The following is a 12,527-nucleotide window of genomic DNA, read 5'->3' on the forward strand; positions in this document are numbered from 1 at the left end:
ATTAACAGACACTCCCATCGCGCGTTTTCCACCTTCTGTCTCTGCCCATTCTTATCAAACACCAAACCTCAAAAGATAAGGACACCAGCATCTGACCTCCACCTCTGCCTCTCTTTTGCAGAACAAAAGTGAAACATAATCACCTGCCCCAGCATTTTTTTGCTTAAGTGAAGCCTGAATAAATGTGTAGCAGAGGCTTTGACTGATATGTTTTGTAGAGTTGCATGTCTATTTACAAAACTACTTGGGTTCATTTGTCAACATGTGTTCAGTTTTTTCCATAGAGAGTGTTACCACTGTAAGTTTATACCCACAGCAAAATTCTCTATGCTGCAATATGAAATTTGCCTTGAAAACAAATTCAGTTGAAAAGGACAGATAAAGATCCAAGTGTTTAAAAGTTATCTGAATGCTGACAGCATTTGGTTAAGAGCACGTAATTTTGATAGGAAACGTTTTGACTTCCAAGACCTAATGAAGACTCTAAAACACACACCTGTGCATGAGGAGGAAAAAGAATGAAAATACAGAGTTCTCAACAGAACACCTACTTTATTTCACTAACTCTCAACTACAACTTATTCTGCAGCCCAGGGCTGGTTTATAACAGCAGAATGAGTTTACTTTTTCTGCAGTCTAGTAAGACATAATAAAGCAATAATGAACTGTACTTTACTAGCTGGATTGCCGAAGCGTTTATGGGTTCTGAGCTTGATGATATTTTTGCAATATGCATTGATCAAATATTAAGTCATGGTGGAAAAACCCTGTTTATTTTTGAGGAAGAAAAGGGATGGGAAGCAAATATTTTTAAATATAATTTCATTTATCAACATCATTTAAGCTAATTCAAATTGTAATGTTTATGCACATAATACAGTCTTTATTATTAAAGCCATAGCAGATTCTAAAGTAATGTTCATTTTGCAAATGAATGCAAATTAGTTTAATATTCCTATTCCTGATAAACTATCTTCAATTAAAATGCTGATGTACAAGATAATGAAAAAGCCACAGTGGATGCAGTTGAGAGGCAAGAGAAATCTTGATATCACAGTGTTATTGCAAACATATTTTTTCAAAATAAAATATCCCTTTTATCGGTAGGAGATATTGTTCTAACTCTGTGACAGCCATACTCTCCTGGGAACTTCCTAATTCCCGAAAAGCCAGCTACCAGCATTCATTCAAGTCATATATGAATGATCACCTGAGACATCTTTCAGAATGTGAATAAAAGATGAGGATTTATCAGGTCACTGAGTTGTGCTATATTATATTTACAGGAAAAGAAACTGTATACACATCGTAAAAACCATCAATGCACACTTTATGCTCATAGAATCATAGAATCATTAATGTTGGAAAAAACCTCACGACATCCCAGTCTAGCAGGGCCAGACCCCACCTCTGAGTTAAGGCAGCACCGTGGAACCCCAAATAAAGATCAATCCCAAAAGGTTCCTCTTAAGCACCTCAAAATACATTAGAAACCTGAATAGCAGTGAAGAGAACTAAAGGATTGAACACTGCTGTACAAGAACATTTGCTCTTAAATGCTTACCTCATACACACACACACACACGCCTATATATACACACATGAAATACTGGCATATCGCAGTAAGGCAAATTTAAGGTGTTCTGCTTATATGCAAGTCAGGAGAAGAGATAAAAAAGTCTCAGAGCGTTCCTCAAGCGTACGAAATTGCTTCTCAGTTCACTCTCAGGTGCATAATTGTGTAAGATGCCTCCTGCATTTAGATCTAATAAAATGTAACTTACGGGCCCTGTTCAAATCTGATATACATTTGCATTACTGAGAAACTATTCTTTATTACACTAGAATGAGATACAGAATTCCAATGGAAATAACATTCCTCTGCGGGGAAAAAAAACAGCACTATTTAAAAGACAGAAAAGGATTTTTTATTCTCATAGAAAACAACATTAAAAGGGACAATTCAAAGGAACCTGGGGGTGACAAAAGGGTGAGCTATATATTCAAAACATGGACACAAGATTTAAAAAAAACCCCAAACTATACAATTGTTTTCAGTGTGTTTCCAAATGGGTAAAGTACCTTCTGAATAAAAATCATCTGCTCTTTTCACCATTGCATTTAGGTGCTGTAGGACGGCCTGACAAGTGGCTATTGAAACACGTGGTGACATTCACATAACCTCACCCAGCACATTTTGTTTCAAGTGTGCAAGTTCTGGCTGAAGGAAAGTTCAAGGCAAAGAAATACAAACACCGGTTCCGCTCCCCCAGCTCAAATCCATCCTCCATGTAATGGTTTTCACTACAAGTAAGGCATAGCGGTTCAAGTACTACATTAAACGTAATCAAACAATGGGAAAGAAAACCACCCGTGAACTCTTTCCAGAAAAGTACTTTATTAGGAAGGATAAAAAGCACTGTTCAGACAGTCCGAATAGGCATGGTCCTCTACGCTGTCGGGCTCCTCGGGCTCAAAGTCATCCGGGTCTGGGGGCAACTGGTCGGTATCTTCATCGGAAGTGGAAGGGCGCGTGAGGATTATCCGAGGTATCTTCAGCAAGATGTGAAAGATTGCAGAGAAAAGCATCAGATCAAGAGCAGGGAGGTGTTTACAGGGGATATTTTAAAGGTACAAGGGAAGCAGGTGATGAGAAAAACATGCAAAAGTTGTAACACCGCAGGGCTTCCTGACAGGCAAACTGTTCTATGCCAAAAATTGCATTGACAGTTAAAGCAAAATTGAGATAAATTGCCTTTTCCTCTCATTAGCTAATTTTTTAAAAAAAATTTCCATAGGAAAAAAGAAAAAAAAAGATAAAAAGATCTTTAAAAAATAAAGACAAGTAAATATGAAAAATATACATCTACTTTTATTTAACTTCATTATTCATTAAATTCATGCACCTGAAAGCAATAAAGGATTAACGAAGGACCATAAAACATATAAATTATTGATCTCTGAAAAACTGCATATGTTGGATTTTTTACTGACAAAATGTATTTAATAAATAAGTAATTAATAAATATGCATACATGGATTTGATTCATATCAATTTTTTGGCCAAGAACTTTGTATCCTTTGAGAACTATATTGTAATGTTTTAAAATTCATTTAAATGCTGTAACTGAGAAAAGAGAAGAATGTCAGGTTCTTTATGTTTAGCCAAATAATGTATCAGTAATGGTTTGTATCAATGAATGGATTATTACAAATTTAACTCTGATGCACAAAGTCATCCTACTTTTCACTAATTTTCAAAAAAAGTTTAACATGTAATGAAAACAGATATAACAGTAAGTCGATATATCTAATGAGCAGGTAATATAATAATGTGTAATAAATAAAATGTCCATCTTACCAGTAGTCTGAAAATTTTCAAGAAAGGTAGTATTTCTTATTTATTGCATTTCTTCACACTTATAAGAATGTTTAATGTTAACACCAATCAATTCAATCATTTATATATTATTTCCTTGCTGTACATTATTTGATTTAGGAAATGACACAAGCACATAGATGCTTCGTGGTTGTTCAGCTAGCCAGCCAGCAGGTTTCTGCATTGAAGTAAAATGAATTATTCCCTGGGCTCCACCGACCGCATTAGCTCCGACTCCACTGACTATCGGGGAGCCTGGCACCCCCCTCCCTGGCTCACGGGCAGGCGCGCTAGTTTTAAAACCAGGTATAAGTGTAGTTATGTTCCCTGGTGTATTGAACACCCAATTATATGTCCTTCCTCCCACCCCCCTTTTGCTTAGACTAAGAAGGACACATTTGTGGAAGCTTTAAATAATCTATATAGATCCTAAATACTGGCCAAGCTAACAGCTCCTGGGAAGATGTGCTTCTGTCATGCACACCTGACAGCATTTATAAGCTTTCCACGCCCTGGATGTTTCTCTTGGCTCTGTTCATTGCTGAAAGATGTTTCTTTCTTAACAATAGCCAGCAGCCAGCTGCTTTGTGCTATGGCAAATGCACATCCTATATATACAGGTGTTATATTGAGTCATATATTGAAATTATGCCACCTCAAAAACTAGTGCGGAGGTCTATGCCCTATCTGAAGCTACCTGCAGAAATATCCAGGACCAGGCTTTGCATTTCATCGAGCTGCCTGTTCAAAGCTCAGGGAAGACCTTTTTTTGCGTACTGTGCCACTCAAAAATAGACATGTGCACATTTCCCCAAGACCAGGCATGCATTGCATTAGCAAGTATGAAGGAAGAGTCGCCGGTACTACTTCTTCCTTCTGAAGAATAGCTCTTTGCCATTTTGAATGTCAGTTATTGAAATACTGTTTATCAGCATGGTCTCTACTCCCCAGCGATCCCACTTGCAAGGAATCAAATCCAAGTCTCTAAAAAAGCTTTTCTTCAAACATTTCATGACTTCTGGAGCCTGACTCTTGAATACTACCTTTCAAATATTATGATGGGACTAGGTCTTACAATCACAAAGTGAATTTAATTGATGAAATGGAAAATAGAAAAAAAAAATTCTAGCTGTTGGTGAGGCATAACCCTAAAAATTTAAACTAATAACATGAAGTTCTTGTGGGTTATTCCACTCCACCACCACCCCCAAACATACACACTCAGCGTTTTGATTTGGCACAAAGGTCCTTTGGAGATTTTTTTTTAGGCACTCTGAAATACTCCTTATTTTAGAGACCATTATTTATTTTAATTATCACCAAAAAATTAGTCCTACTTTTTTTTCTTTATTAATTAATGATCCACAGCTGAAAGAAACATAAATCTGAGATTGTAACAATATTGTTAGAGAGAAGAAGCCCACAGGATGCTCAGTTCTGGCACAAATACTCTTTCGCATTTCTCCCTATGTTCAATACACTGCAAGCTGCAGTTAGGCTTTCACAACTTTCCCAAAAACTCATCTCATTTCCTTGATGACACACTTTCTCCTACACCCACGGTCTGAAAGCCTGCACACCTTCAGAGCCTGAGCTGCGGCGGAGCCTCTGGAGGACATCCCCTTCCTGCCAGCAGCACGACTCTGCTACCAACGCCCCCGGTTAGGCTCCCCGTTAGACCACCGCCTGCCCACTGGTTCATGCTTGTCCAACATTTCTACGGTAATTGTATCAACCGCTTCCATGAAATAAGTGGTGCTGGGGGAAGCCTTTCATCTAATCTTTCATGCTGCAGCAGATAAAGACGAACCGGTACCAAATGACCGACCAACTTTCTAGAGCGGAGGCTGAACAGCGTCTCAGCCCAGAAGTGCTGCAAAGGCTGGAAACTGGCGCTCCCGAGAGGAGAGCGGGCTCAGCTCTGATCTACAGCAGTCCCTCCGTATCCTCTCCAGGCTGATGAAAGCTCGCACATACACCCACTCATGCTGATTTGGAGACATACCACTGAGTTTCTCTAACAAATCAAATATTCTGGTCCAAGTGCAGCCATATCCTCTGTCCCTCTGCTTTCTGCACATCTTCCTGCCCACTCTCCCTCCGAAACCCCATGTTAACCCATAATGCTGCTGTCCCCAAACCCACTGCTGCTCCTTCCTCTGGGGCCAATCGTCCTGCTCTGCACCCGCTTCCCCGACGGGATGTGGAGGAGCACTGATTTCTTCACAGCTGAATCATAGGTACCAATGACAAAACAACTCTTGGGTGCGGATTGTGCCACCTACGCAACTGCAAATTGAGAGCAAACCCAATTAAGTAATAGAGTATGCATTTGTACAGGTCTAACTCAGTGAAAAGAGGCTCAGGCCTCTACTTTCTCTCTCCTAGCATCAAAAGTTGTGAATTAATCTCCTGTAAAAAAAACCCAACACAAAATGGATGTAAGAAACACACATCACAGTTCTAACCACAGTAGCCTTTCCATCTTCACCTAACTATCCCCTAAGAACCCAGCACCCTCCATCACTGCCTTCACATACACCCTAGCTCCAGGAAAATCACAACCTAAGCTTTATCCACTTCCTCTCCTCTTCCAGTTTTGTTTTTTAAAAAACAAAACAAAGTAACAAAACTCAACTCTGAACTTGCATTATCTTTTGTTCCATCCTTTTCTCAAACCCAGTGCTTCTCTTCCCGGAATCCCAGGGGGATTTTACCCTTGCTTTAAGATTTCCATGCTTATCTTCATTGACCACAGCTTCACCCTATTAAATAGGCATGCTTTGCTCTTGGAGCTTTCCTTTAATATTCATATTTGAATGTACATTTCCCGGTGCATCACAACTGAGGGAAGACAGGAGAACAGATTTCATGTGCAAAAAAATGTCACAGCAAAGAGGAAGCATACTATTTCCACTGCCCATTACAGGCAGGGCAAGACAGAGACATTTAGGATCGAAACAAGGAAAACCTTTCCAGCATGGGCAGCTGAGCTTGAGTTGCTTGCCTACGGCATAAGGGAAGGTGTGGAATTTCCATCTTCCATCAGTAACTCTTGAGAAGAACTTGATCCTGGTGTAGGAGGACAGATTATCCAGGATCTTGTGTCATTCCATTGCTTTACTCCACTAGTTTTTACTGAATAGTGTCTGAACTTGTTTAAAATATTTCTCTTGAAATCACAAAGTCCTCCTACGCACTTTCCATCATCATGCACTCATTATTAAAATAATACCTGAAGTACCAGTCAATCCCAAACCATCAAAATACGTAGAATACTTTTTCAGAAAGATGTATGATTAATCATTTGAAACAGGTTACTATTTTCCTTTTTTCCCCTGAAGTTATATTTTCAGTGCCTAAAAAGTAAACTTCACAAAGGACATGTCCTGTACCAAAACCAGTGTGTTCACTATGGGAATTTCTTCCACTACCTTGTTTGCGTCTTTCTTTCACTTTTTCAACATGAACACTAAGACTTCGGAAACTAAAAAGATTCACTAAAAAATTTCATTTTTGTTTAAATCAGGCATAACTAAAAAACAAATTATTTCAGACACTCTTATTTAATGGAATTACCACCCTCCATTGAAAATTGGAGTCCTTCAACTGAAGCACAGACATGGGCTGTCTGTGCACTCCTAGTCCACTGCAAGAAGCAGTAAAACAAACCCGCCTAAATAACCTGGGGCAATTCAGCTGCGGTGTTGGCTGCAAAAATTCTTTCATATTGAAACAGGATAGGAACAAACCCACAACTAGCTACGATGCTTCAGTTGAAAGCATCTTCTTAAAGCATGATAAACGAGATGTCCTGCCAACAGGTTAACATCCAATAATTTTTAACTTCCAGTTGTGCACATATGCTTTCCTTTTCCACTTCTAATAAAAATGTTTGTCTGAAAGGTTGCAGAACAGTCCATAAAGGACAGTTCATTATGTCTTTTTATAACCTTTTCAAAACCAAAACCAAACAGGACAAACCCTATCATCTTTTTTCTCTTTTATAAGCCTTCCCCTTCCCCTGACCTCCCCCCTCACAGGTCCATACTCCAATCTTAGCAGAAGAAGAACTCTCTAGGCGAGAGTCACAGCTAAAGCCCGAGCTTCACATGAAAGGCGTAACCAGCAGAGACAGGGCAAAGCGCGGCTGAGAGCAAGGCCAGCCGCTGGGGAGAGAGGCTACGAATCAGAAGGTGATTCAACACATGAAAAGCCCAAGTTTGAAAGAATAGGGGAAGGGGAAAAGGATTTGGATTGGCCTCTTGGAAGAAAGCTAGACATACTTTTAACCCTAGTTCAAACAGATCACTTTCTAAAGAAAATATTCCCCAGCTAGAAAATACCTCTAATAGGGAAGCCTGCCTAGTTCAACTCCATGTATCTAAACAGTACATATTTTTGAAATTTGACTTAACAGCTGATCTTCACTGACACCAGTGATAAGGCTGGTACCCTTCAGCTGGTGGGAACGGGAAAATAAAATAATCTCCCCAGTTGAGAGCATTTGCAGGGGTTTGCGTAAACCTCATGAATATTGTTAAGATTTCATACTTAATTTTACCTTTTTTGTCATCACTGGTGATGGCAGTAGTATTTTAGACTTGAACAACAGGAAATTCAGACTTCTCGCTAAACAATGAAAACATGCCTTTGCTAGATGCAAAAGATTGCATTTGATAATGGCTGTATTCATAGAAGAAACAGTCTAAATCAAATTTAAGGTGAAGGAGGACATTGTCATGCCTAAAAAATGTTACACAGCTGGATTTTTAAATAATAGTTTTAAAAAGAAGATGCCAAAATGCATCCAACAAGAACAGCCGAGAACGTGCTGATCAACTACTGCAGGGTTCAGACCAAATTGGCACCTGGTGGCTTTTTTAATTAAAGCAATGTGATGTTTCGCAACCAAAGACAGAGACAATGGATAAAAGCAGCCTTCTCCCCAAAAGAAAACATACAGGAAATACAAGTTAAAGAGGGAGAAAAAGATCTAATTAATTCCTTGTGAATTTATTACCCACAAGCAATCTCACTGCCAGGAGGAAGCGGGCAAGGCAGCCAAGGTGCGGCGGGGAAGGCGGCTGGGGTAAGGGGCGAAAGGGGCATGACGAAAACCACCTGATGCGCAGCCACATGTATGAAACTGTATGAATTTGCAAACCCCGCCTAGGCATTCAACACAGCTTCCCTTTTGTAGCATGTTATCAGGATCATTTTAACCAGCACGTGTTTTATGGTCCACCCTCAACGCTCCTGGTCTCGGAAATCCCTGGCTGCATCCCTTTCCCCGGAGTGTTACAGTGCTATTTCACTGCTTTGGCAGTGCGGCCAAACTCCAGAAATCATGAAGTCAGATGGAGAGAGAGGTATAAACCTCTCCCATACCCTGGGAAAAATAAAACTATGGTCAGGCACGGATGAAGTGCCTCATTACACTGGGCAGCAGAAGACCTCTGCACAAGGAAAGCGGGGTGGCCCGTGCTGCTGCGCTCAGGGAGCGGCTGGCTCATGACAGCACCTATTGCTGCTTGGGGTTGCGAGAGGGCAGCACGTAATTCAGTTCATCCTTATGCCTGGAGCAGCCACACTGCTCTCAAGCACTGCCAAAGACAGCCTGAGCTTTAGCACCGTGTTTTTGAACACGCTGCCTCGGTTTTGTGTGCAGCAGTCCGGTGAGGGCCCTGAGTGCGGGCTACTCCACCGGCCCGTCCCTCTTCCCCAAGCTCCTTGCTCTTCCCACACTGTGCCTGGTGATTTGCTCTGAAATCTAATTCAGCTCAGCATGATTTCCTGGAGGTTCGATGCACCAGACAAGTGCCACTCCAGGTGCTTTCCCCTAAAATTTCCTCTGTGGGAATTTTCTAGAGATTGATATCTTTTAGAGGCCAGGTTTAAAACGGGGTATTTTCTCCACTTCTTATTGGGATAGCAAGAGAACACGTTGAATGTTTTATCAGTAGTATATATTATATTTGGGCATGTTACATTCAGAGCGAAGCTCCTTTCTGTTCTTCCTATCCGGCAGTTCAGTGCCTCCCAAGGGCAATGCACAAGGCAAGGAAGGTGAAGTTCAGTCAAACTCACCATCGCATTGAAAGATCAACATCCATCACGTCATATCTGCAATGCCATCGGACACAAAAGGCTCTTATATAACTCAAACTGCTTATGAAAATTGTCCTTGCTCCATTTCTTTCATCTTATAATGTACTACTGAATAGTGACTTCCCTGACACTGGAACCTGATACACAGATTTTCATTTAAGTGCTTTCTGTGTAATCATTTATGGCCTGACGCTATAAAAACATTGAAGAAAATGCATTGCTTTGATCACATCGGGAGACTTAAAAGGTACTGCCCCTGTAAGCAGTGCTACCCACAGCCCAAGTTACCAATCCTTTGATTTTGAAGAAAGCTCATCACCCCTGTGAAAGGCAGCAGTCGTACCTGAAAGCCTGCAGGAATTCAGTACAGCCTCCTCCCCTGCTGAATTCTCGCAGAGTCCATGAGGACGCCTTTCACAAGGGGTGATGTTGCTGATCGTTTGTGTGGTTGTTCAAATATTTATCCTCTTTTACTCTCAAATAGTATGCTATGTCCTACAGCATGGTTCCAGGTGCCTTGCTTGAGTCTACTTGCCTCTTGTATGTATTTTTGCTTATACTGTCTGCAGTGCTTATATTGTCTACCATATGATGGGTTTACTTTGTAGATTTTTTCTCTTTAACTTCGAGGTATTTGAATATGGTACCTTGAAAAGATCAATTAATGACTTTTCTGTTTAAATGTTTTTCCTATTTAGCATTGTTAATTACAAGCTCTGCAAAATCCAAGAATTCAAAGTTTGAAGTGAGTTAATTCTGATCGAGTCCTGTGAGAAAACTACTTAAAAGGAAGAGAGGAAAAAAGGTACACTGTGCGAACAGAAGCATTTGTTTGGAGCAGGAACTTAATCCCAAATTCACAAAATATATTCCCTAACCACTACACTATGAAGGTAAATACAGTGCCTATACCACACACCTTTTATCTTTCATCCTGACTCAGAAATACTCAGTTACTTAGATGAAAGTGGAATCAAACCAGCAGATGAAATGAAGAAGGAGATCACATGGCAGATGGGTCCTTACACTCCGCTGAAGCTCACACGATCAGTACGGGGTTAGCTAAGCCAACCAGGCTGCACATGGGCTTCTTTGCAAGCGTGTATAAACCTGCACAAGATGCAAGGCAGTGAGGAGTCAGGCTCCTGACTTCTAAAACTAACTTACCTCATCAAAATAAAAAATAATAATATAAAAATACCAACACCCTTATCTGACAAGATTAAGAGTCATGAAAATGTTTTGGAGAAGAGATAAAGCAGTTCTTCACAAAAAACTTGAAGACTGAAATATTAGGTCATATGGTGTTACGGGAACAGGTCAATCAAACACTGTCTGTGAGCAAGGTCTTTATTGTTTAAAAAGAGTTTCAGAAGAAATCTGTCTTTGATCATGATAGGAACACTCTGAATCCCACTTCAGTTGTCTTCCTTTATAGTGCTTCTCTGACCTGAGTATACTACTGGTTTTGCTTTTAAAATTGAAAAAAGACAGACAATGACTAAAGAAACAAGGAAGAAGTTTTATTATGTTTAAGTTGTGTGATTACAATTTTCTGATATGGCTAGAACTAACCTGCTCAGATGAATAAAGAAAGGGTTTGATACTTAGATTTCTGAAGATTTTTAACTGATATAAGTGCATCAAGACTTTTTCCTGGAAAGTCTATATCAGCTGGAAATGAAGGAGATAGATCTGCTGTGATTCTCATCCATGAAAGGTTTCTCATGACTTGCATCTAAACAATATGGGAGAAAAGCAGAAAACCAGCAACCTATGTATTGTAGGAGCACAGTATATGCTAATTCACTTTCTGCAGGCAGAGAAGCATTTCACTTTGATATACATTACACATTCTAGTACACTGAAGTTGTCTGTTTTCTCACCATATTTAGGAACATTTGGTATTTCTGCATTTTTAACAGAGCAACCAAAACATTTGGCTTTTTTAGCATGAAGAATTTCTTCAGATTTTTCCAATACTGTAAGTTTCTTTTACACAATCACTTTTCATTGATAACTCTTACTTTAAACTTCCTTGAAAATCCTTGATATAAGTGATACTTGTACACCTGGTGAACTATATGAAAAAATCTAATTGAGGAAATTCCCAGGGCAAAGGCATACAATTAAAGAAAATAATATGGTAAGAATTAAAGTGAAATACTAGATTAAAATATTTAAGAGATTTGATATTAATTACAAAGTATCTAATATCCTTATGATGTTGATAGCCCCAAAAATGGATCAAAGACGATGACTTGATGAGGCATGATAGCAGATGTTGAAACCTGTCAACACTCTCCATTCAGTCAGACAAAATCCATTGGGAATTTCAGTCAGAGCTTGAATGAAAACATTTTTGACAGAGAAAGATTGTGCAGAGTTGGTTCTATGTTTGAGAGGATGAATAGGAAATAAGGAGCAGAGGGAAAAGACAGAAGAATATACAACTGGAAACAAAGACTCCAGAATCCAAGTTAAAGTTCCTTCTGTTAAAGTCAGCATGGGGCACTATTGGCAATGTTTGTATCCCTGATTTTTTTCCCCCCTGTAGTTAGACATGCAATATTTTACAGTCTGCATGTAGATAGCCGTATCAGTTGTGGTTCTAATCTGTTATGTTTTGATGCATATCCTTACATAGATACTCTTATTTTAAGATTACCATTTTAAAATCCAAAGACTCAGTTTAAGTTCAATTAAAATATTTTTCTTTTGATATATATGTATTAAACAAAGTAAAATAAACAGATTCCATATTTTTGAGGTGTGATCAGCATAACTGAGACAAGACTATAAAATATGGTATGTAAAAAAGTATCTAATTGTAATTAAAGTTCTGGGGCCTCTACATTTCAATAAAATACTCAATCATAATTAAAACCAAGGGCAATTCTCATTCTTCCTTGCAAAATAATGACTTGGAGTGAAAGAACTTTTCATTGTTTGTCCAATTAATTACTGGTCATTCACATTGTCATGAAATCTTAAAGCTGGCACAAAGGGTTTGAAATTGAGTTTTGCTGGATGAGTT

Source organism: Pygoscelis adeliae, unplaced genomic scaffold (assembly GCF_000699105.1).
Source record: "Pygoscelis adeliae isolate BGI_AS28 unplaced genomic scaffold, ASM69910v1 Scaffold57, whole genome shotgun sequence".
Taxonomy (NCBI): Eukaryota; Metazoa; Chordata; class Aves; order Sphenisciformes; family Spheniscidae; genus Pygoscelis; species Pygoscelis adeliae.